This window comes from Pholcus phalangioides, unplaced genomic scaffold, assembly GCF_987345545.1.
Source record: "Pholcus phalangioides strain wild (caught in Gottingen) unplaced genomic scaffold, Ppha-v1.0 ptg000004l_1, whole genome shotgun sequence".
NCBI classification, from domain to species: domain Eukaryota; kingdom Metazoa; phylum Arthropoda; class Arachnida; order Araneae; family Pholcidae; genus Pholcus; species Pholcus phalangioides.
The window spans coordinates 52,391,180-52,418,788 of record NW_028301597.1 but is presented as its reverse complement, the minus strand read 5'-3'; the positions used below and the strand labels follow the sequence as shown (position 1 = coordinate 52,418,788).

Sequence of the window (27,609 nt, the reverse complement as noted above, 5' to 3'; positions counted from 1 at the left end):
ACTACATCAGTGCTTCTCATATCAGGCGTCGCGGCTCTAAGGGGGGCACCACCAGCCTTTGTCAAGGGCGTCATGGCAAACTGTCGACATTACCTGATTGCCTGTTTGGTGCTTCGAAGCGGTGTTTTTTAAATTATTCTGTGCAGGGTCATAAATTAGGAGAAACCTGAGGGTTCCAACTAGGGGATCTGTTTACCTGGACACCAGACCGAGAGGGGGGGGGGCGCAAATTTCACACTATAACCTCTCTTTCAACATTAAAAGGGGGGGGCACCAAGATGCGTGCCTGCCCCTGCTGACTAAAAGCATCTAGTTGAGGCCCTGATACCGCATCTCTGTCAACAATCAGTGAATTAGTTGATCATCAAAGTTTAGGGCTTTTGAGATGACAATGTGCAATGAAAATTACTGTTATAGCCACACATTTTTGTAATCTACAATTACATCGATTCAATGCATAGAAATTATAATTTTTCCCCCAAACATTTGGAGTTGAAGTGAAAACGTCGAGTAATTGAAGTTTTTAAGATATATGTCTTGTTGTCTCCATTTTTGTTTCCTACCTCGTAAGGTAGGGGTCTTCAACCCGTGGCCCACCAAAACATTTCGATCGATTGACGCAATATCATTCAAAAATAGGGTAAAACGAATATTTTGACAAAAAAAAGTCACCCAGCTTCATATAGACGTATAACCAGGACAGGCTGATCAGTGTACAGTATTTAGCTTCTTAATAAGGCCTTTAACGCAAAAGAAACCATGCCGTACACTTCACCATAAATAACTTCGAGTACATTCTATCCTTCTTGAGTGGGAGAAAGCAGAAATGAACAGAATTTCCATGGTATCGTATTTCTCGGCTGCATGGTTGGGAAAGGAGCAGATGAATGAATATGGATCTTGATTGGTTGGAAGAAGGATTTGTGCAATATTGGTACAGTTAGTTTACTTGTGTTTTTTGTCTTTGAAGCCTTTGATCAGAAGCCTTTTAGTCTTTAAATGAGTGCACGATGACGAACCGTGATAGCAAAAAAAAAAGAAAGTTGAGGAAAAAGTGAGATTTTTCCAAGAAAAGTGGTAATCTCTTCATTTTTTCGTCGAACACAAGGCTAAAGCAGTTTGTCTCATTTGCAATGAGAGCGTAGCCATGATGAAAGAATACATTATTAAGAGACATTATGATACCAAGCATAGTGCGAAGTATTCTGGATTGGAAGGGCATTTTCTTGAAGTGAAAAAGTCAATGGACTGAAATCGAAGCTGAACTGCCAACAGTCATTATTCTTCGGAAGAAATGAACAGTCTGAAAATTGTGTTCGTGTTAGTTATATAATAGCAGAAAAAATTTCGAGACGTGGAAAGCCAATCGTTGATGGAGAATTCGTAAAAGAATGCCTTCAGTCTGCGGTTGATGTGCTTTGCCCATCACAGTCTCAAGCTGTTTCGAACATTAGTTTGTCTGATGTGACAGTAGCAAGACGCGTGGAGGATCTGTCAGCAGATGTATTCAAGACCTTCAAATCCAAATGTGAGGAATTTTTGTTTCACTCGGTATTTATGGATGAATCGACGGATGCAACACATGCCGCACTAGCAGTCATTGTCATTCGTGGTATTGACAAAAACTTCAAAATTGTTGAGGAGTTAGCTAGTGCCATTGCACTTACGGATACTGCCCGGAGTTTGACTAATATTCAAGTTTGGCAGAAAACATTGCCCAAATGTGAGTTGGACTTAGGCAGCATATCTGCCATAACTACAGATGGTGCTTCCTCTATGACCGGTCAGAAGACAGGGGTAATCACATTAATAAAGTCAGATGCCGAAAAATTCGGAAATACGATGTTGACTTTCCACTGAATGAAGAGGAATACAAAATCAAAAACTAGAATGCGTCTGACTGATCGGCATTTGGAGGATACTTTACGAAAAGCAACAACACACAAATTTTACCTAACATTGAAGCTTTAGTAAAGCAAAAACAATGTCAAGTTTCGCATTAATTTAGGAATTATATCCACTCGCATTCGTAATATAAGCAACTAAAGACTTTTTTTTGATTCGGTACAAATACAAATACAACGCCACAACAGGCAAAATGCCCAACGAGGTGGCTGAGAAAAAGATGCCCATAAAAATATGGATGTCATATATTTCCAAAAAAAAAAAAATATAGCAACCCAATTAAAAATGCAATTAACAAAAATTGTAATCAATATATACACAAAAGTACGTAATTAATGCAACATTATACATGGATAAACAAAAATCATCCATTTTCATTCTGTTTCATACAATATAAAAATACTTGAAATAATTGGTCTTACCCCAATTTACTTTAATTTTTTGAACAAAAATGCTACATAATGGAATCAAAATATGTAGTACGCGTCGCATTTTAATTTGTCGTATCCGAGCGCACGTAGGATCAACCTTCGGCGAGGGGTGGGACACACTAAGATTGATTGGAGGCGCAAGAAATCTCTGAGAAAAATTTAGATTTACCAACTTTCAAGCGCATTTTCAAGTAACAGAAATGTATTAATATAACAAATAGTTTTTTTGACACTGTAATTTAAAATGTTTTTTTTTTTAAATCATTCAAAATTAATATTTGTTAAAAATAATTGAATTGAATGGTTTTTTTTTTAAATATTTTAAAATATTTTGAAACATATTTAGTTTGTGATCGTCTTTGGGGGTGCCCCCCCCCCCTACGCCGTTAATGAGTGGCCCGCGGAACGCGACAAATGTTTTATGTGGCCCTCGAGCGTAAAACGTTGAAGACCCCTAAAGTAAGGGGACTCCAGTCATTTCAACCACATGAGAAAAACCGCTACCCATCGGAAGAACTCGGGAAAGGCATTGACATTGAACGGCATTTTTTTTCTTCCAGTCATTCCTTTGTTCAATGTTAAAAGAAAAGCCTAAAGGAAATTTCCCACGAGTGACCGTCATTTTATGTGAGTGAGTTCACCGAGAATTTCAAGATTCCGCACCCTAGTAGCACGTAATCGCTCTCAATGTCCAACCAGTTGGGAGATTCACTCTTTCTCTTCCTTTGATCACTCGTTCTACATTTCGCAGGGGAATGGTGAATACCAGAATTCACACTCAACGCGGCTGACCAAGTGCAGTGAGTAGTAATTTTTTCTCTTGTTCTGTATTTTGTCATTAATATTATTTATTTATCGTTAAAGACCGTTTCATCCAGGATCGTAACTAAGATTTTTGCGAGGAGGGGGGGCAAACATAATTTTTCCGCCCCCTCTACTCCAAATTCCGATGATTTCATAACGTTATTTTGGTTCTTTCGTGATATTTGCAATCATCAAGGGTTCCGCACTAACTTTCACGTTGGAAAACCCTGTTCCATGGCATAGTTTCCCAAACTTTTTTGTTACGCACACACGCATTACTACTACTTCACCAAACACCAACTCTGGCCATATCGCTATAGTGCAATTTACTGCCATTAGTGAGATGGGTTGGAAGTGAAGGCGCTGTCTATCGGTGGTCGCCTCGAGTTCGTTAGGGAAAATATCTTATCAATATCCTCTCTTGGGTTCGAACCCTGGACCCTGACAACGATGGTAAACGAGCATCTTACCACCATGCCACTCGGGCACGCACGCACGCGCACTTTAGAAATTTTTTTCTTTCATCGCCCCCCCCCCCCCCGATTCAAACGAACCCATTGGATCCTATGTATACTGTACTCGCTTCCCCCTTTACATCGCCACCATTACATCGCCCACTATGGGAAACACTGTTCTATGGCAATTTTCGTTCCTCTTGATGCCTAATATTACCCTCTGAGTTTGTCGTCATTTCAAGGCAACACTCTCTCTGTGTGTGTATAGTCGGCCCCACGTATTCGCGGGGTTTTGTGTTACATTCTGGGGTGATCGTGAATACGGGAAATCCGTGAAAAACCGAAACCACAGGTTTTTCTTTGTATATATCGTTTATTGAACATTGTGAGTAGAGCAGGGTGACGCAGAAGGGAATGTAAATGAGGGTGCAGCGATTGTTGGCGATGTTTTCTGAAAGAACATTGTAATTTCTGTTCGCTGTTTCTTCTTGTTGCTGTAGTATGTTGACAAGGCTTCCTCTACCAGTTTTTCTACATGTAAAAAACGTACCATAGCGGATCTATGTCATGAAAATAATCTATTGCTGATTTGCGAAGCCCTTTCGCTGTGTTACTTATGGTGAACTTGTCCTCCACTTCTTTACCTTGATCTTCATCATCTGGTACCGCTTCACTTTCAGGAACAATCAGCTGCATTAATTCCTTCTTGGCCAATGCCTCCAAATTGCAATTAATTCCTCCGACTTCTTCTATATAATTATCATTGAACCCTTTACTACCCCATATTTCGCTAACGTGACAATGTCTTCTATAATCTATTTAGTTCGCTGTGTAGGTTGTGTCCTGAAGCACCAGGTGGACCGTTGTGGACAAAAGTTGGTCCAGCCCGAGTTGACTCTATCTCTCTTAAGAGCTACCACGGCTAGTATAATTCTCCCATACTTTCAAGACATTTTCTACATTTACATCTTCTATTGCGTGCACAATTGTCTCCATTGAGTGACGTGTATAGTGAACCTTGGATGCTCGCATTACCCCCGATCAAGGGGCTGAATGATAGATGTAGTATTAGGAGGCATATGAAGGAACTCCACACCATCAGCTTTGAAATCATTGACATCTGGGTGTTCAGGAGCATTATCCAGTATTAAAAGAACTTTGAATGGCATGTCTTCACTGTCAAGGTACCTCCGGATTTCCGGAACGAAACACCGTTTAAAAGTTAAAAAAGTGTTTTCGTAGTCCAAGAGAGCCTTTTTATTGTTCATCCAAAATACTGTGTGGAAGCTTTGACTTAGCCTTCCCTTCACTGCTCGCGGATTCGCAGATTTGGAAATGACGGTCAGCTTTATCATGTATCCATACGCGTTTGCACAAAACAGCATAGTAAGTCTATTTGTCTTAAAACCAGGGACTCGATTTTCTTCTTGGGTGATAAATGTTCTTTGCGGTATTTTCTTCCAAAATAGTGCAGTTTCGTCAGCGTTAAACACTGAGGTGCATCTCTTCAATAATTCTCTGCAAAGTCTTTGGGAATTTTCTAGCTGCCTCCTGGTCGGTAGAGGCGTGATCGCCAGCGATTTTTACATTGCGTAACCCGAATCATTTCTTAAACCTATCAAACCAACCTTTACTTGCATAAAATTCTGATGAAATAGACGTTTCAGCAGTTCTCTCTTTACAGAAGAGTAAATTTTTTTCGCTTTTTCCGTTATAATATTACAATCAATTGGAATACCTTTTTTGTACCCACACAAAAAACAGAATTTTCTGTACGAGAAACACATGGATCCCGTAGGCGATGCACAGTTTTCGCTGCCACAAATGCAGCTACAGCGACGGCTGATCGAATTTCAGATTCCTTTTTCCTGATATATTTCACCGTAGATTCGTTGATTCCGTTTTGGCTACGTCAGCAATTGATTTATTTTCGCCAAGCACAGTCAATATATCCAATTTTTCTTTCACTTTTTTTTTTTTTGTCTTTTTTGAGCATTATCAGTAGCACTTGTAAAATGAGCCATCGTAATCACGCACAACTGAAATTTTGTAAACGAAACACGTGAATGGCGAATGCTGAGTGTTGCCAAAAAAAAAATTCCAATAAAGGACAAAAGAAACTGAGAATGTGAAGGCCGACTGTATATCATTTCGGTTGGGCTTCCGATCAATTTGCGATCAAACAATATTCTCTAAGGCGGAGGCTCTAAACCTTTTTAGCCGTGACTCCAAATCAAAAACATGGTAAACTTTGCGAACCGTGGCTATACTTCTAATTTAAAAATGCTTATCAAATATTCCTGAATAACAAAATGTTTGGTTTTCGAAGTCGGGTATGTGGGCCAACGGAGCCTGAGCCAAGGCTCTGAATCAAACGTGGGATTCAAATCAATGTTTAGCATGTACTGATTCTGGATTTATTTCTCTCATTAATTTTAAATTCTAACGCACGACCATTCCCGGAAACCGATTGGGAATTAAATTCGGGTCGGCATCCATAGCTCATGGGCCCCTAGCTATAAGTAGATTCGTACGACACACGACCCTTCTCGGAAGCCCCTGTGACTTAAGTTTGGGTCGGGACCCACAGCTCAAGGGTCTAGCGGCCGAGTGGCGTGTTGGTAAAATGCTCGTCTACCACCGTGAAGGTGACCGTAAGGTCCCAGTTTCGAATTGGGCGAAGCATATAAATAACAAGATATTTTCCCTTACGAGCTTGAAGCGACCACCGATAGATGGCCCCTTCATTTCCACCCAACTCGATAATGGCAGTAAATTGCAGTATAGCGATATGGCCGGAATTGGTGTTTGGTGAAGTAGTAGCTCCAGAGTCTCCTTGGCTGTTATGGATTTGAACGACCCATCTCGGAGGCCCCTGTGACCCAAGTTTGGGTAGCGAGCCATAGGTTAAGAACACTTGAATTAGTGGTTCCTAATCTGTCATACTTCACTTCTGAAATATAGATGGCAGCACTGAAAAATCAGGCACAACACTAGATATGCACTCAGACTGTTAGGTACACACACTTACACTTCCGGCACAACTCACTTGGTAGTAAATTGCCCTTAGATGGCGATAGACCTGGGCTGTGGTCGGGTTGAAAGAAAGAAAGGTTCCTAATCTGTGGAACGTGCACCCGCATCTGTATGTGAGGGGATATTCTAATTCACGGACAAGCGAAAAATAATCAGCAATGACGTATAAATAAGTAAACTGATAAAATATGTAAAACGTTAGTTATTGTGCCAGGGTCATCTGAGGAAACTCTTCCACGGGAGTTCTTGAAGGAGGATGCGATGGAGGTCCCACTAGCATACAGATAGATAACAAATGATGTCAACTGAAATCTGAAAAAAAATATTTCGAAGATACTTAAAAGAGAAAAAACGCGAATGTATTTTAACAAAAATATTGTATACGAAAAGAGCTTCTCTTATATAGTGCCCCTTAAGATACTCAACTTCTAAACTTATTCTACACTGAAAATCAATTTAACAATTAAAAAAAACATAAATTATTTAGTTTTTAACTTTGTTAATATTGATTACGAAACGTTTATGACAAATACATTGTATGCATAGATATAAAAGTGGGGAAAAAAAGAGAAATCGTACACAGTGAATGTATAAGTTACGGTAAATATGATAAATCGGTTATTATTCATACTTACCAATCGTCTTGGAAAGTTTGATAAATTTATCATTTTTACCAGTGAATATGCATAATACCCAAGCACCATTGGCGAATTTTATAAAAACTGAAAACATTACCACTTTTGTCGGCGATTATGCATAATAACCAAGTGTCGTTGGCAAATTTGATAAATACTTGAAATTTATCGCCTAGATATGTGATTGTTCATAATACCCTAGTGCAGGGGCTCTCAACCTTTCCACCCGCGGCGTCCCTTTTCCCTATTTAATACTTATCCACGAGCTCCGCCGGCTCTCCAGAGCTGTTTAACAAAGAATATTTTCGAAACACCTTTGTCATTGTCATCGTTCCGCGGCCCACAGTTTGAGAACAACTGCCCTTTTGTAATAGGTGAATTTGATAAATAAGAAAAAAATCCAAATGAATCTAGTTTGTGTGCTGAATATAATCGGATCTCGATATAACGATAACAAATTTGACGATCGTACGCCAATATAATGATACAATACATGTATAAATTATCATGGACAGGATATCGTACGGTACGATTTATTATGTTTAACAACGACGCAATGCATAATCGCCGGTAAAAGTGATAAATTTAGAGAAATTTATAAAACTTACCAAGATGCTTGGTAAATATGCATAATAACCGGTTATTACAGAATAACCGGTTGTTATGTGTAATGAGTGCATTTATCACATTTACCGTAATATATATATGTGTGAATTGTGTAAGATAAGTATAGATATGTTTGTTTGTAAATATATGCGTAATGTTTATATGTTTGCATTGCACTGATGTTCACAATAGGTAATTTAATTACATCACTATATGATCTCTCTTCACAAAATAAGCAAACTATATACATTACACTGAAATCGTAAATACATGAACAAATACACAATATGATGTGTCTAGTCTTTATATAAGTTGTTGCTTGAAACACTCGAAATTATGACCCTGTAGACCTGTTGGAAGGACCTTTGGGGCCACAAAACGTAAGTTTTTTACGTTTATATGTTTGCATCTATGCATATGTTTGTGTCTGTACATATGTGTTTGTGTTTTTTATATGAAAAAAAAAAAACTCTTAACATACATCGAACAAAGGTCTTTTCAATTTATAAACTTTATTTTATTTTTTACATGGAATAAATAAACTCTAGTCCCCATCACCAGAATGCAAATGCTTCATGTAAAAGGATCGGGAACTCCATCTTTCTTTGAATCCTATGAATAGAAAATAAATAGAATCAGTAATCTCTCTCCCTCTTTCGGGTAAAACAGATAGAGATATACGTTTATGCCAATACAAAGCGTGTGTTCAAGAGGAAATTTGAAAAGTTCGAAAAGAAATAGTATTATAAATAAGTACGTAATTGTCACCTGAGTAGTGTAAATTCGCGACGTAAGAAGCAAAAAACTACACATAATAACTATATAAATCTCTTGAAATTGTTATTCAGATGCATGTTCGTTCCTTTAGTAATTTCCTGTTCGAATTCCCACCGATTAATGAAATTATGCTAATTCTGATTATATCGTATATTTACCTTGAAGGAAAAGAAATAATCGGTTCCTGATTCTGAAAAACAACGTGTCGTTTCTGTTCTGCGATGCTTGTAATGTGAGATTTATCACTATTATCACTATAATTAACTACTTGAATTGAAATATATATACGTCAAATTCCGACAGCTCAATTCCTTACAGTCCAATATACACTTCTTCCAGAAAGTCAAGAACGATATGCAAATTCATGAATAGCGAATTATTCGGGAATTTCATTGGGTTAAAGAAACCGCGCACAAATCCTTAAGGGGGTATCGCTCCTTCTCTCCAAGAGCTAAAAGTAGGAATTGATCTGTACCGTAAAATACGGGACGACTCAATGAACCCAATGGCATCTGCCTCCACTACATTCGCAGCTGATGGTCTCTGCCTTGGCATTATTAGCAGCTGAATATGCCTGCCTCAGCGCCATTCGAAGCTGAGGCAGACATATTCTAGAATATATAGAAGACATGTTCTACAGCTTTCTTTAACCCAGCTCCATTCGGAGCTGAAGATATCTGCCTCGGCTTTATTCGCAGCTGTGATGGTGTCTGCCTCCACATCATTCCCAGTTGAAGGGGGTTTGTTTCCGCTTCATTCGCAACTGAAGATAGATGTCTGTCTCTGCTCCCTTCCCAGCTTGAAGTGTCTGCTCGATTTTATTCGCAATTGATAGTGTCTGCACGATTTCATTCGCAGCTGGAAGTGCCTCTCTCAGCTACATTTGCAGTTGGAGATGTCTGCCTCGGCTACTTCCGAAGCCGAAGATATCTGCCTCAATTTACTGGATTATATAACTTCATTTTTTTAAATATTTTTCAATCTCGTAAACCGAACTTAATAAAAAATCTATCCATATCTATCTTAAAGCAGCTGCGTGATATTTTATTTGCATTCATTCAGTTGTTCGTGTGTGCGTTCATCCAGAAACTTTCAAATTCTGCTATGAGTAATATTTGATGGGACGTTATGGGTACATTTCATAGATACGTGAATGATAATGTCACCTTAATATGGATTGGCTGTCATGATTTGCATGACTATTCATGCATTGCCTTTCTGGAATTTGATGAGATTTCGATGGAAATAAAGTTGTTTGAGTGTGGTGATATTATTTACAGACACGTATTCAGGAAGAACCGAGAGAAAGAGAAGAAATATAGAAAGATTGTATATTATGCTATAAATTGCGTGAGTTGCAATTGCGAATACGTATATGCGCGTGTATGAGTTTATGTACATATACCGTATATCTATTACGGTAAATGTGATAAATCGGTTATTATGCATATTTATCAATCGTCTTGGTAAGTTTGATAAATTTATTACTTGTACCATCGAACATGCATAATACCGAAGTGTCGTTGGTAAATATGATAAATAATGAAAACCTTATCAATTTTATTGGCGATTATGTAGAATAATAGTCGTGTCTTTGGTAAATTTAATAAATACTTGAACTTCATTGCCTTTATTTTTGATTACGACTAATACCCTAGTGTTACTGGTAAATTTGATAAATATGAAAAAAATTCCAAATGAGTCTATAGTATGTTTGATGTATATAGTCGGACTCCAATATAACGATAACAAATTTTGCGAATGTATCCCGATAAAATTATAACAAATTTAGCGATCGTACCCCGATATAATGACAACAAATTTTGCTATCGTATCTCGATATAATGATGACAAATTTTTCGATCATACCCCGATATAATGACACAATACATGTATGAATTATTATGTATAGCAGTGGTTTTCAACATTTGGAAACCCACGGCCCGGTTTTCATTTTTGGAAGTCGAAGGCCGGTCAAACACACGAATAAAGGAAAATGAACGGGGAAAAAGGAAACGGCCAGTCACTCGAGGCAGGTATGAATGATGTCAGGGCCCAGTGCAGGGCCGCAGCCCGGCTGTTGAGGAAACACTTACAGTAATAAATACGAAATATATTTATTACTGTTCATAAGTGTATCATATAGTACGGTTTATCATGTTTACCAACTACGCGATGCCTAGGTGTTATGCATAATCACCAGTAAAAGTGTAAATGTTTTTGACAATATTAAATTTACCACCGACGCTTGGGAACAATGCATAATCCCCGGTAAAAGTGATAAACTTAGGGAAATTTATCAAACTTACCAAAATACTCGGTGATTATGCATAATAACCTTATTTATCACATTTACTTAAACATATCTTTTATATGCGTAATTTTTTTTTTCTTCTTCAAGAGGACTGCCGCTGTGGTAAATGGCAGGTCACACCCTAGAAATTTCCATCGCAATATCATGAGATCATTTCTGAACATGAAAGGCACCGAAAGAAATAAAAGAATGTATTGCACGCAGTATACACGTATATCTTTTCTCATAAGCTACGGCTACCTTCGAGCCCCTCATTTCTTTTCTTTTTCCTATCATCAAGCAACATTTAAAAACACATGGGAGCGCGAAAAACTCACCTGTCCCTCCCCCATAAAACATTAATTTCCGAGTTCTTTTCTCAATGTTAATCACTATTGGGTCTTGCTCTTCAACACCGTCGGTTCAGACCAATCCCCTCTTTTTTTTTCCAATTTTCTTTAGTTAAAAAAACCTAGAATAACGGCCAATAATGGAATCTAGTTTTATGAGCTCTTATTGCCATTCTTCTGCAATCTTTGACGTTACACGAGTTTCTATTTTGAATTTTTCGTGCTTGTCAAACTCGATTCTAACGGAATTCGAGGTGCTGTGAAATTTTACTGTTTCTATCGAGATTGAGATTTTCGTAATTATAAAATCTGATGAGCGTTTACTTCGTGAAGTATTTGTTTCCTCCAAGTAATAAATTCGAACATTTTGTCTCACCACGGTCATTTTCTTCACACGGGGGGGAAGGGCTAATTAGACCGGGACCTACAATTTATTGCCGATTCCGAACGGCAGCTTTTTTTTAATACTCAACGAGAGGTTGGTGTGCTAACCCCTCGGTGTGAGACCCCCCTGCGGTAGCAATCCTTTTTCCATGGTCATGTCGCCGTTTCTGTTGTACCCCTGTGCCAGGAAAGTTTCCGACAAGGACGTATCGGGTAGCGTAATTGCATACCGAACATAGGATTTTTTATCATGGAATGTGTCTCGTTGGCTAAAATCCCTATTACGTCACTAAATCGGCACAGCCGATCATGACTTCGGGCCTCGATGTAATGCGTATGCGCGACTTAGGTATTGGCGCGCGTTTTTCCGGCGACTGTTGGTTGGCGTCAATATACAGTCAAACCTCGTTAGTAAGTCACCCGGTTAACCCGTCACTCCGCTTACCGGGTCACTTTTTGGAAGTCTCAATTGTCCTCTATGGGGTACTAATGTTATTGAACTCCTGATAATGCGTCACTCTACTCCGCTTAATAAGTCACTTTTGCGAAAACACCCTTTCGAAAATTACCATTCAAATCCGAAACTCTTCGTACAATATACACGAAAGTTCGTCGTTCACTCTTGCTGCGTCAAAGATTTATTATACCTATAGCTTTTCTCAAGCAGAAGCCACTGAAGCCGTCTCCATTCCCCCATCCATACCTTTTACTACAGGCTTATTAACAGAATCCTTCTGTTAACATTAGGCTGTTTCTTATTTGGGAATGGTTCAGCAAGAATTTTTTTTTTTAGAAAGTTGCGGTTTTTGGGCAGCATTAGCTTTTCAGCTAAAATTGGCTAAAATTCGCCAGTGTTGTTTTTTTTTTTTAACGGGAAAAAACGTTTAGTTTATAGCGCGAATTCAATATTTTTGGCTGCTTTTTGACGTTTGAAACAAATGTTGGTTAGACGATTGTAGAGCATCTATTAACCCTGGTGTTCATTATAGAAAAAAAAATCATGAAGTTTATTTTTCTAGTTTTCACCAGACATACACAATATAGTTTTCTGTGTCCGCTCTCGTCCTACTGTCAGAATGTTCTCCAAATTTAAAAAAATTCGTTCACCATTAAAAACAAAGCAGCGTTAGTGGTTGAGTATGAAAAAGCGGGAATGACAAAAGTTGCATTCGCTAAGATGAAGCGAGTACAAGGAAAAATTTTCGAATTTTGAAAAATCGAAAATGTAATATTTTTGTGTTTTCAACCGCGTAATTATGTAGCAAATAAACATTAATTAATTAAGAAACTCGAGTAATCGATTTTCATGATTGAGCACGTTTAAATAACTAAAATTTGGTATTTCCTGCATGAATACATCCATAGGAAGGCAGGAATTGGCACAGCTATGGCTTACTCCGTCACTCCGCTTACTAAGTCATATTTTTGCTCTCCCAAGAGTGACTCATTAACGAGGTTTGACTGTATTTCCTGGCAACGTTTAATGATAGACATACCTAATTTTACCTGCGATCGGCATGTGCCAGTTGATGTAATGGTTAGAGCATGGGGTTAGTGTAGTGAAGGTTGTGGGTTCGAATCCGTCAAAAACCCATTCGAATTTTTTTTTAAGTGTTACCCGTGGTCGGTTTTTGAACATCTTGTTTCAACTTATCAGTTTTGCCATATTTCTGGTTGTGGTAAGAACAGAGTTGATATCTTCAGTCCGGCCCCCTCTAAAACGGCCGGAGGAGCGAAGCCGTTTAGGGGTATTTACCAATAAAGTAGTCGGAAACGTTTTTTTTGCGTTGTGATATATTATATATCATTATTATTATAATTATGTTATATTATATTACTATAAAATTTTAGATCCTTGTAATGTTATCGTTCGAACAGTCATGACAAATAAAAGCGATATCATTAATGAATCCTGATGTTTGGCGATAAATTGCCAAACGTAACAGCCGTAGCTCCTGTTGGGTAATGTTCGGCTCTTCGGCTACTACGTCGCGAGATGGGCTCGGAGTTAGAATTTCCCTCGATCTTTAATGACGTAAATTGTGACCTTCGCCAATGAGCGTATCCCATGGTAAAATTTAAGTGCATTATGGAATTGTGCTACCGGGTATCGAACTCGCAACACGTCTAAACATCCTTTGGTACTTTAGGCGAGTATCTTATCGATCTGGGCTACCGCGCTCTTCAGGCGAGATACAGGTAATCGGTTAAAGAACGCTTCGGCTTACGAATTTTTCGGCTAACGAAGATTTTTCTTGTGATTTTTATGCCTTGGCTAATTGACATTTTCATTGATATCAAGCTGAAAAAAAAAGATCCTACGATTTCAGAGCACGTGTTCTCTCAGTGCAAGATTCTTAGAATCAAACTGAACAGTCTGGATGTTCTAGGAGCTTATCTTTTCCATCTGCATGTGAGTATCAAGCACAGGAATGAGCTGACTGAGCTAGCTTCCATTTGAAAAAGTGTCATCGCAGAGAGTAGGCAGGTCTTTAACATGATACTTCCATAATACGAAAATTCAAGCGTTTACCGTCTTTACTTCAACATATGAAACACAGATGACAGCCCTAGCAAGAACACGAAACAAGTACAACTGTAACAGCATGAACAAGTTAGGTTCATGCATATACATATACTCACACAATACGTTATGACTTATACCGATTCGTTAGAAATTCCTCAGAGGAATGTGTACGAGGTGAATGTTCGGTTAAGTAATAGTAGTAGAGGTGACGTGATTATATATAGAGTGCGCATTAAAGTTTTCTGCATATTTTAACCGAAATTCTTGAAACATTGTGGTTTTAATTTCATTCCAAAAAATTTCGATCGTAACATATTTTCGAGTTCTGTAGAAGAATAATACGATGCTATATGAAGACCGGAAACTTTTCGTAACACTAGATAACAATGTTCCATCGGTTCCGTGGTCTACTACAGGATGTTTCTAGAAGAAGAGGAGAAAGAAAAAAAAAATCATTAGTTCTACCGACCGAACAACAGTTCTTCGATATCCTAGCCATTACCCCAACATATTTTACATTCGGGATTCTTTTTTTTTCTTCATATTTTATTTCCATCTCTCTTGTAAGAGTATATCGAGAATATAATTTCCTATCGAGCCCGTAGATTCGGGAAGGCCATGCGTGTGACTGAAAGAGAGAGAGAGAGAGAATGGCCGAAGCACGTGACCAAGATAGCGTGGTGGCCTTTGTCTGGTTGCTACGACGACCATCACCCAAACAACACCTTAGAATGCACAACAAATTATTCTGGCACGAATACAGGATCCCCCCATCGTCAAAATGTGGCTCGGACTTTCAATTCGAACATTAGCGAATGCAGTAAGACACATTTATGCACTGAGTGAGAGAGATATCATCTGTCGGGGCGAATCACGGCGGTGGCCATCATCATGTGTAGGTACGGGTTTCATTCATTCGATCCCGAGTGAAATGCCCTTTCCCAGATCTCGGCATTTAACGCACAGAAAAAAAAAATGTTGAAATACTTTTTTATAAAATAAATTATACTATACAACAAATGATTATGACCGGATCAAGTCCACACAACGCGTCCGGACTTGAGGAATTATGGACACTGAATTAAAGCTCGGATTATTTACAATAAAAAAAGGGCAACGTATGCTCTAATAATATGAAAATATGTACTAAAAAGCTAAAATATGCATTATAAATGAAGGTAAATCTGCATATGAAAATGCCGAGGTATGACATGTGCGAAAAATGAAAACAAATCCATCTAATAAGGCTAAATTATGGGACTAAAAATGAAAAACATACTAAAAAAAAAAACGCATTCAAAAGTGCCGAAAAAATTCATAAAAATTAATAAAATATGCGTTAAAACATGTCGAAATATGCCTTTAAAAGAAACCGAAATATGCATAAAATAAAAATATGCGTAAAAATTTCTTCAATTTGTCAAATGGGAATAACAAAAATATACGTAAAATGAAATAAAAGAAATTTAAAACTTAAATTTAAAATTAAAACGCAAATTTTCCGTAAAGAGGGGAAAACTGAAGAAAAAAGCGTGCATTAAAAAATGCAGAAATATGACTAAAAATAAAAAATATTTACAAAAAAAATGCAAAGAAAGAAAAATATGCGTAAAAAAAATCCGCTGGAGTTATGCCCTAACCTAAAAAAAAATATGCAGTGAAACTGAAAAATATGCGCGAAAGATAAGAAAAGACGTTTAGAAATGTAAAAATAGGAATTTAAAAATGCCAAAATATATGCCCTGAAACGAACAATACTCAGTGGTAAAATATTTTATTAAAAGAAATGATAAAAATACGCACTTATTCAAAAATTTCGCAGATTTTATGCATTTTCATGCAATAACTATAAAAAGTGCAAAAATATGCAATCGCATATGCACTTATGCATTGCATATTATCACCACAATCCGATATTTTTCATTTATTTTAGGTAAAATTTTTTTTTGGCCCTTAAAAAATTGTTCTGGCGCCTAGATTTTTTTGTCCAGCCCTTGCTTAGAACACTTAAAAATTAAAAAATGTCTACGTAATGAAGAAAAAAATCGCATTCATATTTCATACGAAATGTTTCATTCACGTTGAATCCGTGCAAAATCAAGATGACCGGTATTTAGCATAATGGAGCTCTTCACACCTGAGACAAAACTGACTGATAAAAAAGTAAATAAATTTTTATTGATTTGTGCTTATTGTATATCAAAACGCGCTTTCAAAAGAAAAAATTGTTTAATGAGATAATTAATTAATTCGTTTCGATATATTTACTAGGGGACCATTTGAGTTACACACACACACACACATATATATATATGCTCCTCTGGTCTTAACTTGAAAAAGTAATCATTTAAAACTGTTAAAAATGAGGTACACGCATGTGTGTCTCACATATAAGCGAAGAGGGCATATGTTACAGTAAAAGTGATGAACCGGTAATTATGCACAATCGCCGGTTACCATTCAGCCACAAGTCGTCTCTGTTCAGTTTGAAAAATGTCACTGCATTTATCACTTTTACTGGAGATTCCCTTAATTCCCAGATCAAGTTGGTTCGTTTGATAAATACAGGACAAAAACATAAAAAATATCGCCTTCATTTGAACCAATTGTTGATTTTGCCTGTATATATACTTGATACGTTCAATACATATATTTTTACATTCAAATTAATTAGATGGAAAGGAGTGTAAAAAGATGGAAGAAACAGTATTGCCAATCTCACAAATAGAAATCCAAAGGCCACAACAGGCAACATGGCCACCAAAGTGACTGAAAAAAGATGCCCATAGAAAAATATGGATGCCAAGTATATCTAAAAAATATATATCGATCTATAGCCTACCTATCTTTTCTTTCTTGTTTAAAACGTTGGTACTGTAGCCTAAATATTGTTAACATTATGTAAGAGAGATTGTTATTTTGAGAAAACGTTTGTTTTTTGGAAATTTGGATTTGCGTTCAAAGTTGAGCAATTCGCACAAATACATTATGAACATTTAAAGCAGTGATTCCCACCGATGGAAAGTTTCAGGGAGGCGGTAAAAGCTACGAGTATAGCATAGGATCCTATGGGTTAGATTGCGTTGGGGGTGATGGGAGAAAAAAATTTCTGAAGAATAGAGCAATGTGTGTGTGTGGGACACACTATATGGTTGGGAAACTATGATTTAAAGGATGTTTGTGTGATGTTCATCGTAATAGTCTTCTTTGAGTCACGGTATCATAACAAGGAGAAAAATTCGTTTTTTGTTCTCAGGAATTCGGATAATGTTATCAATTTTTTTCCGTCGAAAGTTTTCTTTGTGTTCTTTTTGAAGCTAAGGTTTAACCAAAATTTTTTTTTTCCTCGTAAGTTATCGTTATCAGGCTTCAAGACTATGTGGGAGGCTAGAAGGTGTTCTATCTTCCCCTCTCCGTGATTGATAAACATTTCCGTACCTTTATGTCTTAATCGGTGCATAGTGTTCACTGTGATTCCATGTACGAGTGGAGCTGCTTTTGCAATGGCTTTCTTATAGTGAAAGTAAATGTATGACGAAAAAAAAAAAAAAAAAACTTTCCTTTGGTTCTTGATCAGTTTCTTTCATTTGACTAGATTCAAATTTCTTTTTTTCGAGACACTTTTTGAAGGATCCATGAGACGCGCTGTAAAAAAAAATTACGCAATTCGTGATGTATATTAGAGTTCCATTTAACGCCTAACAATGGCTGAATAGCAAAAATGCAGGATTTTAGCTCAATGGAAGAAAAAGAAAAAAAGAATCCCATTTTAGAATTGAAAAAATGGAACGACTGAACATTTTTTGCAACCAGTTACGTAGGAAAGAAATACACTGTTGTCCAGTTTTACCAAAACAACCATTTTCCATTCATCCCGTTCGAACAAACGGGATGCATGGTCACCGTACTTTCAAACGGGATTTTCTTCGGATGTAGTTATCATTCCGTTATTGTTATCCGAAACCCCGAGTCGCGATTTGATCACATTAAGCGGCGTTGACCGTATTGACCGTGTTCAATTAGTTTGGGAGCGATTCCGAAATAATTTTCAACTGGTAAAACTTGTTAACACCATTGCTGTGATCTACAAGCGATGGTCGAATTTTTGATAATTTTCATAAATGTTCTAGTTTTCCAAATTGCATACAACGACTTACTTCGTGCAAATTTTCAAGATTTGGTTTGTTTTACTCGTTTTGTGCGCGTTCGTTTCATTTTCTGTGATTTTATATTATACCTTTCATTGTGTGAGATTATGTTTTTGCAATTTTTTTAATTCATATTTCACTAACTTTTTCGTGTATTGGTCGATTCTTGGAACAGAGGTGAGATTGATTGATTCGTAACGGCGTTTAAGAGATTGATTGATTCGTAACGGCGTTTAAGAGATTCATTTAAGTATTTGACGTGTGAAAACCTAATATTCAATTAGTGTGGGCCCAATTCCGAAATAATTTTCAACTGGTAAAACTTGTTAACATAACCATTGCTGTGATCTACAAACGATGGTCGAAGGTCGAAGCCTTCTACGCGCAGTTATTATGCGTCTACGGACGGAAAAGCGGTATTTCGATACGTGCTGAAGCCAGTCATCGTTTACAACAGCACGGCTACAACTCTGTTTCAGTCCACGAAAGACGATTAATCAAAAACGTGTGTAAGTGTGTGGTTTGTTTCACTCTCTCTCTCTCTCTCTCTCTCTGTGTGTGTGGTTGGATGGACCCATTTGCCAATCTTTCGTGTAAATTTTGTTGTCAGTGAAAACGTCACTGTTAGAGAGTAGCCGTTTTTTCTTTTCTCCTACCCCGCTCGGTTCTTTTACAAATCCATCAACCCTTAGCAGAGGACGTTATGATTTATAAAGAGGTTGAACGATACCAGTGTTTCCCAGATGACGAACGCACCGAGAGATTTGTAAATACAGGCCTTACACGCGAGATTTCCGTCAGGTGCCATTTGTAAAACGAAGTCGTTTTAGATGACAGTCATAACCTAAACCTTTCCTCAATTTCAACCAACAGTGAACGAGGAGGAAGAGAGAGAGACAGAAATCATTCTCTCTTGGTTGGTTGGCTTTTCTCCTAAACTCAGCACGAGAAAAATAAATAAAAAAATTGAACAAAAAATATAATAAGTTGAGATTCAGCCAATAACGTTTTCAGATTCCAATACCATAGCAGCATTAAAAAAAATTGGAGAGAGAAAGAAAGGAGAGAAAAAAAAACTGCAGCTACTGGACTTCGTTTTGCCAAAACATAATCACAGGGTATAGGTTAGTAGTTAACCCACAGGGGTTAGAACAAAAATTTAGTTGGTTCTGTTTCGTTGCACTTCGGCTCATGCATGCATACGAGATCTCGCGTGGACCAAAAAAATACGCTTCTGTGCGTGCAAAATAACCATGGATATTGGCAGGAAATGTCTATTGTTTACGAAAATAGGTCAGGCCTCGCCGTCTCATTATTCAAGTCTGTATTAAAACTGGCTATTTCTGCATAACAAGGTGGGCGAAAAGTCTTTCTCTCTCAACACTAGTTTTCATAAATTAAGGAATTGCCTAAAAAAGTCTTTTCGTGGTCACTTACTACAAATAAATGAGTGGCGTATCGGTATATACATACACACCGACATATATATGCATTTAGTCGCAACTAATATGTTCGTATAAACATTTTTCGACACATAATCTCCATAATTGCGATGTAATATTTCCGATATAAATATTTTCCGTGTAATTTTCGAGAACTCAACATTTTTGTAAATAAGATTTTAACGAATAAGACTGAAACATAGTTTTAAATGGATTTCGGAACCTTCGAAAACAGAAACAATGTTCAAGATATACAGAAGACTGGATGTTGTGAAGATATTTATTATTTGAGATGTTAATTTTTTTTTTAAGGAAGGAAAAAACTCATCTCTGCCTCCACCGGGAGTCGAACCCGGGTCACTCGATTGCCGGACGAGTGCTCTGACCACTAAGCTACAGAGGAGATAGAGATTTTCCTTCGCTAGAGCGTATATCTCGTCTCAGAGCACTCGTCCGGCAATCGAGGGACCCGGGTTCGACTCCCGGTGGAGGCAGAGATGAGTTTTTTCCTTCCTTAAAAAAAAAAAAATTAACATCTCAAATAATAAATATCTTCACAACATCCAGTCTTCTGTATATCTTGTATTGACAAGTGGAGAGCGACATTCATGTCATAGAAACAATGTTCCCCACTTTTACCGACATTCCGAAAAAATCGGGCAACACCAGCTGTGTGTGTTTGAACGTTGGGGTCTGGACCATTACCGGCATGCCGGGAAAAGCGGGGTACAATGAGAATCACATAATACATTGAAATTATCTATATCGATCAATGTTCAATACTGAATAAATACGCGAATCATAATAAAAAATAATAGTTTTCATTGTAGCAAACGTGTTTTGTCTATGAGTCTTTTAGCTAAAATGAAAATCAATAAGTTCTTTATTACTCAAACCTAATTATCGTCAGCCTGATACGAAATACAATACTGCATTTCGCACTTTTTTTTACATGTTGAGAGATTGAATATGCTGTCGCTTTTGTATTACATTATCACGGTTTGCAAAGCACTCATTATGAAATGCAGAAAAGAAACAGACTTCAAATCAGCCAGCCAATTCAATCGATTCTTAGATTCTAGTTCTACATATTTAAGAATTTTCAGGACTATGTGACTCGAATTTCCCAGCATGCCAAAAAATAAGGGTATTCTCGGCGTGCTGGTCTCCCTCGCTGCTTCCTGGCATGCCGGCCAATGTTGGAGAACACGGAACATGTTTTGTGGAAAATCTCATCATCTCGAATACTACAAATTTTACTCAACTATAAAGCTCTAATAACAAGCATTTTCATCAAAAACACTGCTACTAACAACGATTCTCCACATGTAGGGGGGGGGGGGAGAAGAGGTGCATATAACGCTGTTGTTAAAAACGGTTCTTCAATGAACTTTTGAGGTTAAAACAGGTTCTTCAAACAATGCTGAGCCCAACAATGGTTCTTCAAACAGTGTTGAGTTTAACAACTGTTCTTCAAACAGTGTTGAGTTTAACAACTGTTCTTCAAACAGTGTTGAGATCAACAATAACTTTTCAAACAATTGGTTCTTCAAACAATGCTAGATGAGCCATGGTTGACCCTTCAAACAATGTTGAGGTTAACAATGATTCCGTGGAAATCTGTGTTGGATTTTTCTCACGCATTTCACATTTTTCGATTTAGGAGTGCGCGGTAACTTTTGCCGGTGTTTAAACAAAGAGCATTCCTTATATAAACAGTTTTTTCTTCATTTTTTTTTCATGCTTTCATTTTTTTTAACACGCATCCAGAAATGTTATATTTTCACAGAATATTGCGAACCTTTATTTTATTCAATCTGAAAATTTAGTAAATCTTTCCTCGAAACACTCAAGATTAGATGTTTTATTTCGAAGTTGAGAAACATTTTTATAGAAATATGCAGGGGCTGTCCCATAAAGTTGGACGTATTTAAATAATAATAATAAATCGAAACAAATCGACGTACTAGGGTGCGGCTCACACTCTTATACTTGTCAGAGTCTGATTTTTTTTGACATAAGAAAAACAATTAAAATTCTCACCGACAGATAGCGCCATGTTAACAAAATTCATAAAATGCATCTAGGTTATGCAGGAAACATTCGTTTTCCAACATAATTGTTCGATGTATCCGCCTCGTATGTAAGAAAATCCTGCAACAAACACATCGCACGAGAAAACCATTTACACTTGCGTACAGCATGTCGTAGTGAATAGCAGAGATCTCGCGGTGGTTAGGACATCGTTCATCTCAGACAAGGTGGATGGACTTCAAACCTTGTCTGAGCTGAAATACGCCAAACGCCGCGAGATCTCTGCTATCGACCACCGACATACTTGCTATACGCAAGTCTAATGATTTTCTCGCATATAGTGATGGACGCGTCGAACATTTGTGTTTGTTTTTACAATCTGAAGTGAAAACGAATGCTTGCTGCACAATCTAGATTTCAGTTTATTCAAGTATTAAAATTAACTGCATTTTATGTATTTTATTAACGTGTGGTGCAACCTACCAGTGAGAATTTTAATTTCTTTTCCTTTTTTAGACAAGAATCCGACTCTTTGTTAAGTCTAAGGGTGCAAACCGCACTCTGGTACTTGAATACGTTGATTTTTTTTATGAGTTTTTAAAATCCGTCCAAATTTATTTGAACGCTTTATTGAACAAAATGAACGAACAAACAAATAACGCAGTGAACTATACAAAACATGAACATGCACTTTTTGATTCGAAGGGATAAAAAAAAGAATTCTTTCATACTAGTAGATTATTTTGAACAGATATTTTAGCAACAGCAGTAAACAAAAGTATTTTATACAACAATAGCTGCTATCGAAATACCACAAAATTATGATACCACATTATATGATATATATATTATATACATAGACCATATTTTGCCTAAATTAACATGGTAGTTTACTATCAAATGAGACGAACCACTCAACATCTGAAATTTTTAGTATACGTTTTTATAGCCTTTTTTTTTGTGTGTGTGTTGTGTGTATATGTGTACAGTGATTGCTGTTGCCTAATACAGTAAAACCTGTCTTCAACGGAATCGCAAGGGATCGAGATTTTTTTCCGTTGAACACAGGTTTCTGCTTACTAAAGTTCGATTGATATAATGTGTAAAATTATATAACGACCTCGTGTATGATTGAAATAAAATAAAAATAAATTAATTTTGAAAAAAAGATGAAGTAAATAATTCAAAAATAGATAAAATAGATAAATAATTCAAAAATAGATAAATAATTAGTCTATAATTACTAGATATAATTTAGGTTTTGACACATGTTTTTCTTTAAATAATGGCATTTAGGTTCTTCAAAAATTTTCAATTAGGGGTGTCAATATCTATGGTGTCAGGTTCAGTTTGTACATTATCGTCTATGTTTATGTAATCCTCGGCATCAGGGCCGTAACTAAGAATTTTGTAAAGGAAAGAGATAGAAAGAGAGCAACATAATTTTGCCGCCTCTACTCTGTAAAATTCAATGATTTTATAACGGTGTTTTTGTCCCCACTTAAAATGTGCCACTCCTCCTCAGCAGCCAGGGCAGTTAACCCCTTTGCCTCTCTCTAATTAATTCCAGCCCTGCTCATGCTCAGCCTTGCGATCACGGAATGCATACAGCTTGCATACAATTTTGTAAATCTTACATATCATTTTGGAAATTCAACGCCTGCTTTTCCGAAAAATTTTGTTACAATTTCAGAAAGCAACTGATTTACTAGATATGGCTTATCAAAACCACAGCATCAAGTACAGAAACGGTTTTTGCTAATCTAAAGGGCGGATGATGTAAAACTCACATTTGTAAGCGTTAGATTGCGTAAAAAATTTCGGCGGAGCACTTTAACATTTTGTATGATCCTTTGGTCTATTGGTGGCAAAATATTCAGTGTTTGTGTGAAATTTTCCGTTAAAGGGGTACAATTTTCCTTCCCGTTTCCGGGTAAGACAGGTTCCGTTTAATCCAGGTTTTTTAATGTGTATTTTGACATTGAAATCATGGGACCACAATTTTTTTTCCGTTGAAGACGGGTTTCCGCTTAATACAGGTGCCGTTAAAGACAGGTTTTACTGTAATATATAGTATCAAATTCCCTATATTATCATGGAGCAAGAAAACAAAGATTTTTTAAAGATTGTTTTTTTTTTGGCAATGCTTTGTAATTTAGGTACTGGGATCTCAGTGCTTCTTTGTGTAGCCTCTAAGGGATACCAATTGGGGTTCTTATACATGAATGGTAAAACTTTATATAAAGTTGTCGTATACTAAATTGGAATTGGATTAATGATTCACTGTTATGGAGAGAAGACACCTTTTATACGAATATACGGCTACATGGTTTTTATTATATATAGCACGCGTAGTATATTCGATTTTCTTCTCACCTACGATGAATTATGTCACCTACGACGTAACGTGACGATGAATGATCGATGAATATACGATATATCTTTGTATTTTTTTCACCTGATAGATGAGCTCAATGTGTTGAAAAAGAATGTGGGAATTCCGTGCTGATGAAAAGATCAAGTTCCTTGATCATAAGTTAGTGCTCGTTTATCATGACCTTAAGAGAAAAAACACGTGCCACTCCACCCTAAGATATGCAAAATATTATTCTCAATGTGTGAGAAGAGTCATGTTCAAATATCGTAAATTAAAAAAAAAAAAATTCAGTTTATACTCACCCCCGTAATGTCATTTTTATAGCTATCCTGCGATATTGTTTCCCCCAGATTCGGTCTCACGATTGCGATTGATTCTCTTATAATCTACGCACTCCTTGAAGTTTTGTTATACGGTCGACTCCGCTTATTATAATTACAGATAACATTTTCATCCGGGTATTGTTATCACTTTTGCAAAGAACGGAGCAGACAAATATCATAACATGGGAAAAAATTCGTACATAGTTATCAGGACTTCGGATAATGGTACAACTTTTTTCCGTTGTAAGTGTTTTTGCTTAATTCCGAAGCTAAGGTTTAACCAAACTGATGTTTTCCCCTTTCAGTTATCATTATACGGCTGCAAGATCATGTATGAGGGTAGATAGTGTTCTCTTCCATCCCAGCCCCTTCCTTGCTGACAAACATTTCCGTACTTAATGTTGAAATCACTGTAGTATTCACTGTGTATCCACGTGCTAGGTGGTGCTTTCGCAATGGCCTTCCTATAGTGCAACCAAGTGTAAGACAAAAACCCCTTTCCTCTAGTTCTCGATCAGTTTCTTTCAGTTGACAGATTCGAATTTCTTTATCCGAGATACTTTCTCAAGGGATCTATGAAACGTACCATACATTTAAAACATATCGCAATATTCGTGATATACATTAGATAATTTTATTATAACGCCTCGCAAAATGGCTAAATAAATAAATAAAAAATGCAGCATTTTAGTTGAAAGTTAGACATCAGTTGTCTTACAACTAATGTCTAAAACCCCAAAAAATTGTGATTGCTAGTAATAGCCATGTCTCGGCTTCTTAGCAATTTTTATACCGCTTATATAGTTCTGTATTTATGAATAGAATTAAATTGAAATTGACAAAAAAATTTTTTACACATGTTCTTGATTGTATGTGCTATCCTTATCTACGCGCGTATATAAAATTGATTTTCTATCTGTCTCTGTATGTTCTCTACACAAAAATCTATAATTTTATACAGATCGTCGAAAAATTTTGCATATATACCGAACAAGGCCTGGATTGAACGATAGGCTACTTTAAAAGTTCGTCAGAGCAGGGCAAATGCCCGAAACGGGTCAAAAACTATCGGGCAACAGTGGTTTCTGAGCCTCAACAATGACTTTCGGAATGTTTATTTTGGATACCGTGGTTCCCTAGCAATGCGTTTCAGACATGCATATGTCTTTATAATGGTTTGTCATTTTTTCAATTCTCCCAGTAATTGAAGAAAACCCGGGCAGCACCGAGTATTATAGGTAGTGCTGGCATAAAGTTTTACATATCTATTTTATACTTAATTTTTTGTAAATTTTCAAAAAGAAACACTTAAAAATAGCTTTCGCTCATGATAAAATACCATGACATCAATATAATTGAATCAAAACTGATTCAAAACAAAGGAAACTGTTCAGTTCATGACATGAAGCAAAAAGTTCAGATTTCATTGGCCTCAATCGTATCTAAATTGAATTTTAAAATTTCGAAATTTTAAGTGGTTTTAACGCATGTTTTTCAAAGTTTACAAAAAAAGTTAAGCATCCAAGATATGTAAAACTTTATACCAGCATAGGATAGACATACAATCAACATTGAACATTGAAGGACCGGACACACCCCGCTTCCCATCTCAGAGAGATATCGAAGCTTTCCCGGGGATGGGTGTATCCGGAAATTTATTAATTTATGTGAAAATAACAATGATATACATATATTATACAATCAACAGCATGTGTAAAATATTTCAACTAAATCAATGGCTGTGTGAATAGTATTTTTAATGATATTTCTATTAGAGCATAGTTTTTCACCATGTTAAAGGTATCAACTCTCCTTGAGTGGCGTAGACTGTATCAGTGAATTTTTTATTAATGTTCTCACGAGAAATCACGATAGTATCCTACTCGTATTCAAGGATTTCGGTCCAATGAACAGTTTGAATACGTTTCCGGCTGAAAACCCCTAATAGCTTATTCCTCCAAAATCACTGACGTATTTAAAATTGTTTTTATTTTTTCAAAGAGTCACGACAAAACAAACACACGATGATGGAGTTTGTTCGTGTTTCTTAAGGCGGATAGCGTGATCGACCTCAGGAAAAAAAAGGAAATGAATAGATTTCATAAGTAGGAGACTGAACGACACACCGAATCGCTGCGTGGTATGTATTTATATATATACAGTATTTATATGGTTCTTAATATCCATGTAATGACGGTATTTCATCGAAGAACAATCGCTGAAAAAACCTATCCTATTTGTAGTCTTTCCTGATGTTTTTCGATATTTTTACGTCACGTCCCTCGCGCCATGATTTCGGTGTCGTTAAATAACGTGCAATAGCCCTTGAAGAACCGTATATTCCTTAGCTCATATATAATGCTCAATCCATGGCCCGTGGGAAAAATGTAGCCCTTGAAGTCTGACGTGGCCCGCGAAGCCAAACCGAATAAAGGACCTTAATGAAAAATATGAATAATCAAACTGGTGAAGGGAATACTAAATTGCGGATTCTTTGTTGGTCAAAATCTATTGTGGAGGGTTTTTTTTTTTTTTTGCGGAAAAATATTTATCTTAATCAAGGCCTTAACGAGTTTGGAGGATACGAAACTGAACATTTTTGGGGCCCTTACTTCTGTAAATACCGTCTTTTCACCTTTGACAATTATTGAATGGAACTGCCAATAAAATTATATGAAATTTTTGAAAAAAGGAACAAAAATTAAAAAGAAATATGCAGGGCAAAGGAAAAAAAAAGTCAATGAGATTAATTACCCGCTGTTTGACTCAGGTTCTACGCCGGAAGCCATTGGTACTCCCGTTAAGATGCCACTAATGATTAGAATTTGGAATTTTCATTAAGTTATTCAATTGGAAGTTCATTAACTTTTATTGCGGCTCGCAAACAGTTAAAATGTTTCAAGTGGCCCGTGCTCATGAAAAGGTTCAACACCTTTGCCCTAGTTGAAAAGTGAGCAATCGTTGCGGGCTTCCGTTTCTTCTTCCATATAAATATTCATCTATTTTTCATTTTCCTTATACCGTTGGTAGGAAGGGAAGTTGTTCTAACAACACGGAGGATGGGTGGAAGATGTCACCATAT

The 27,609-nt window shown here is 36.8% G+C and overlaps 1 long non-coding RNA gene across 1 annotated transcript in view; it reads right to left on the bottom strand.

Moving 5' to 3' along the window:
• Positions 1 to 8,367: 8,367 nt before the first annotated feature.
• Positions 8,368 to 27,609, bottom strand: part of LOC149087827 (uncharacterized) — a 42,100-nt gene continuing 22,858 nt past the window's right edge. The window contains exon 2 of the long non-coding RNA XR_016192546.1: positions 8,368 to 8,484. This is a non-coding gene — a long non-coding RNA (uncharacterized LOC149087827). The remainder of the gene's footprint in view (positions 8,485 to 27,609) is intronic.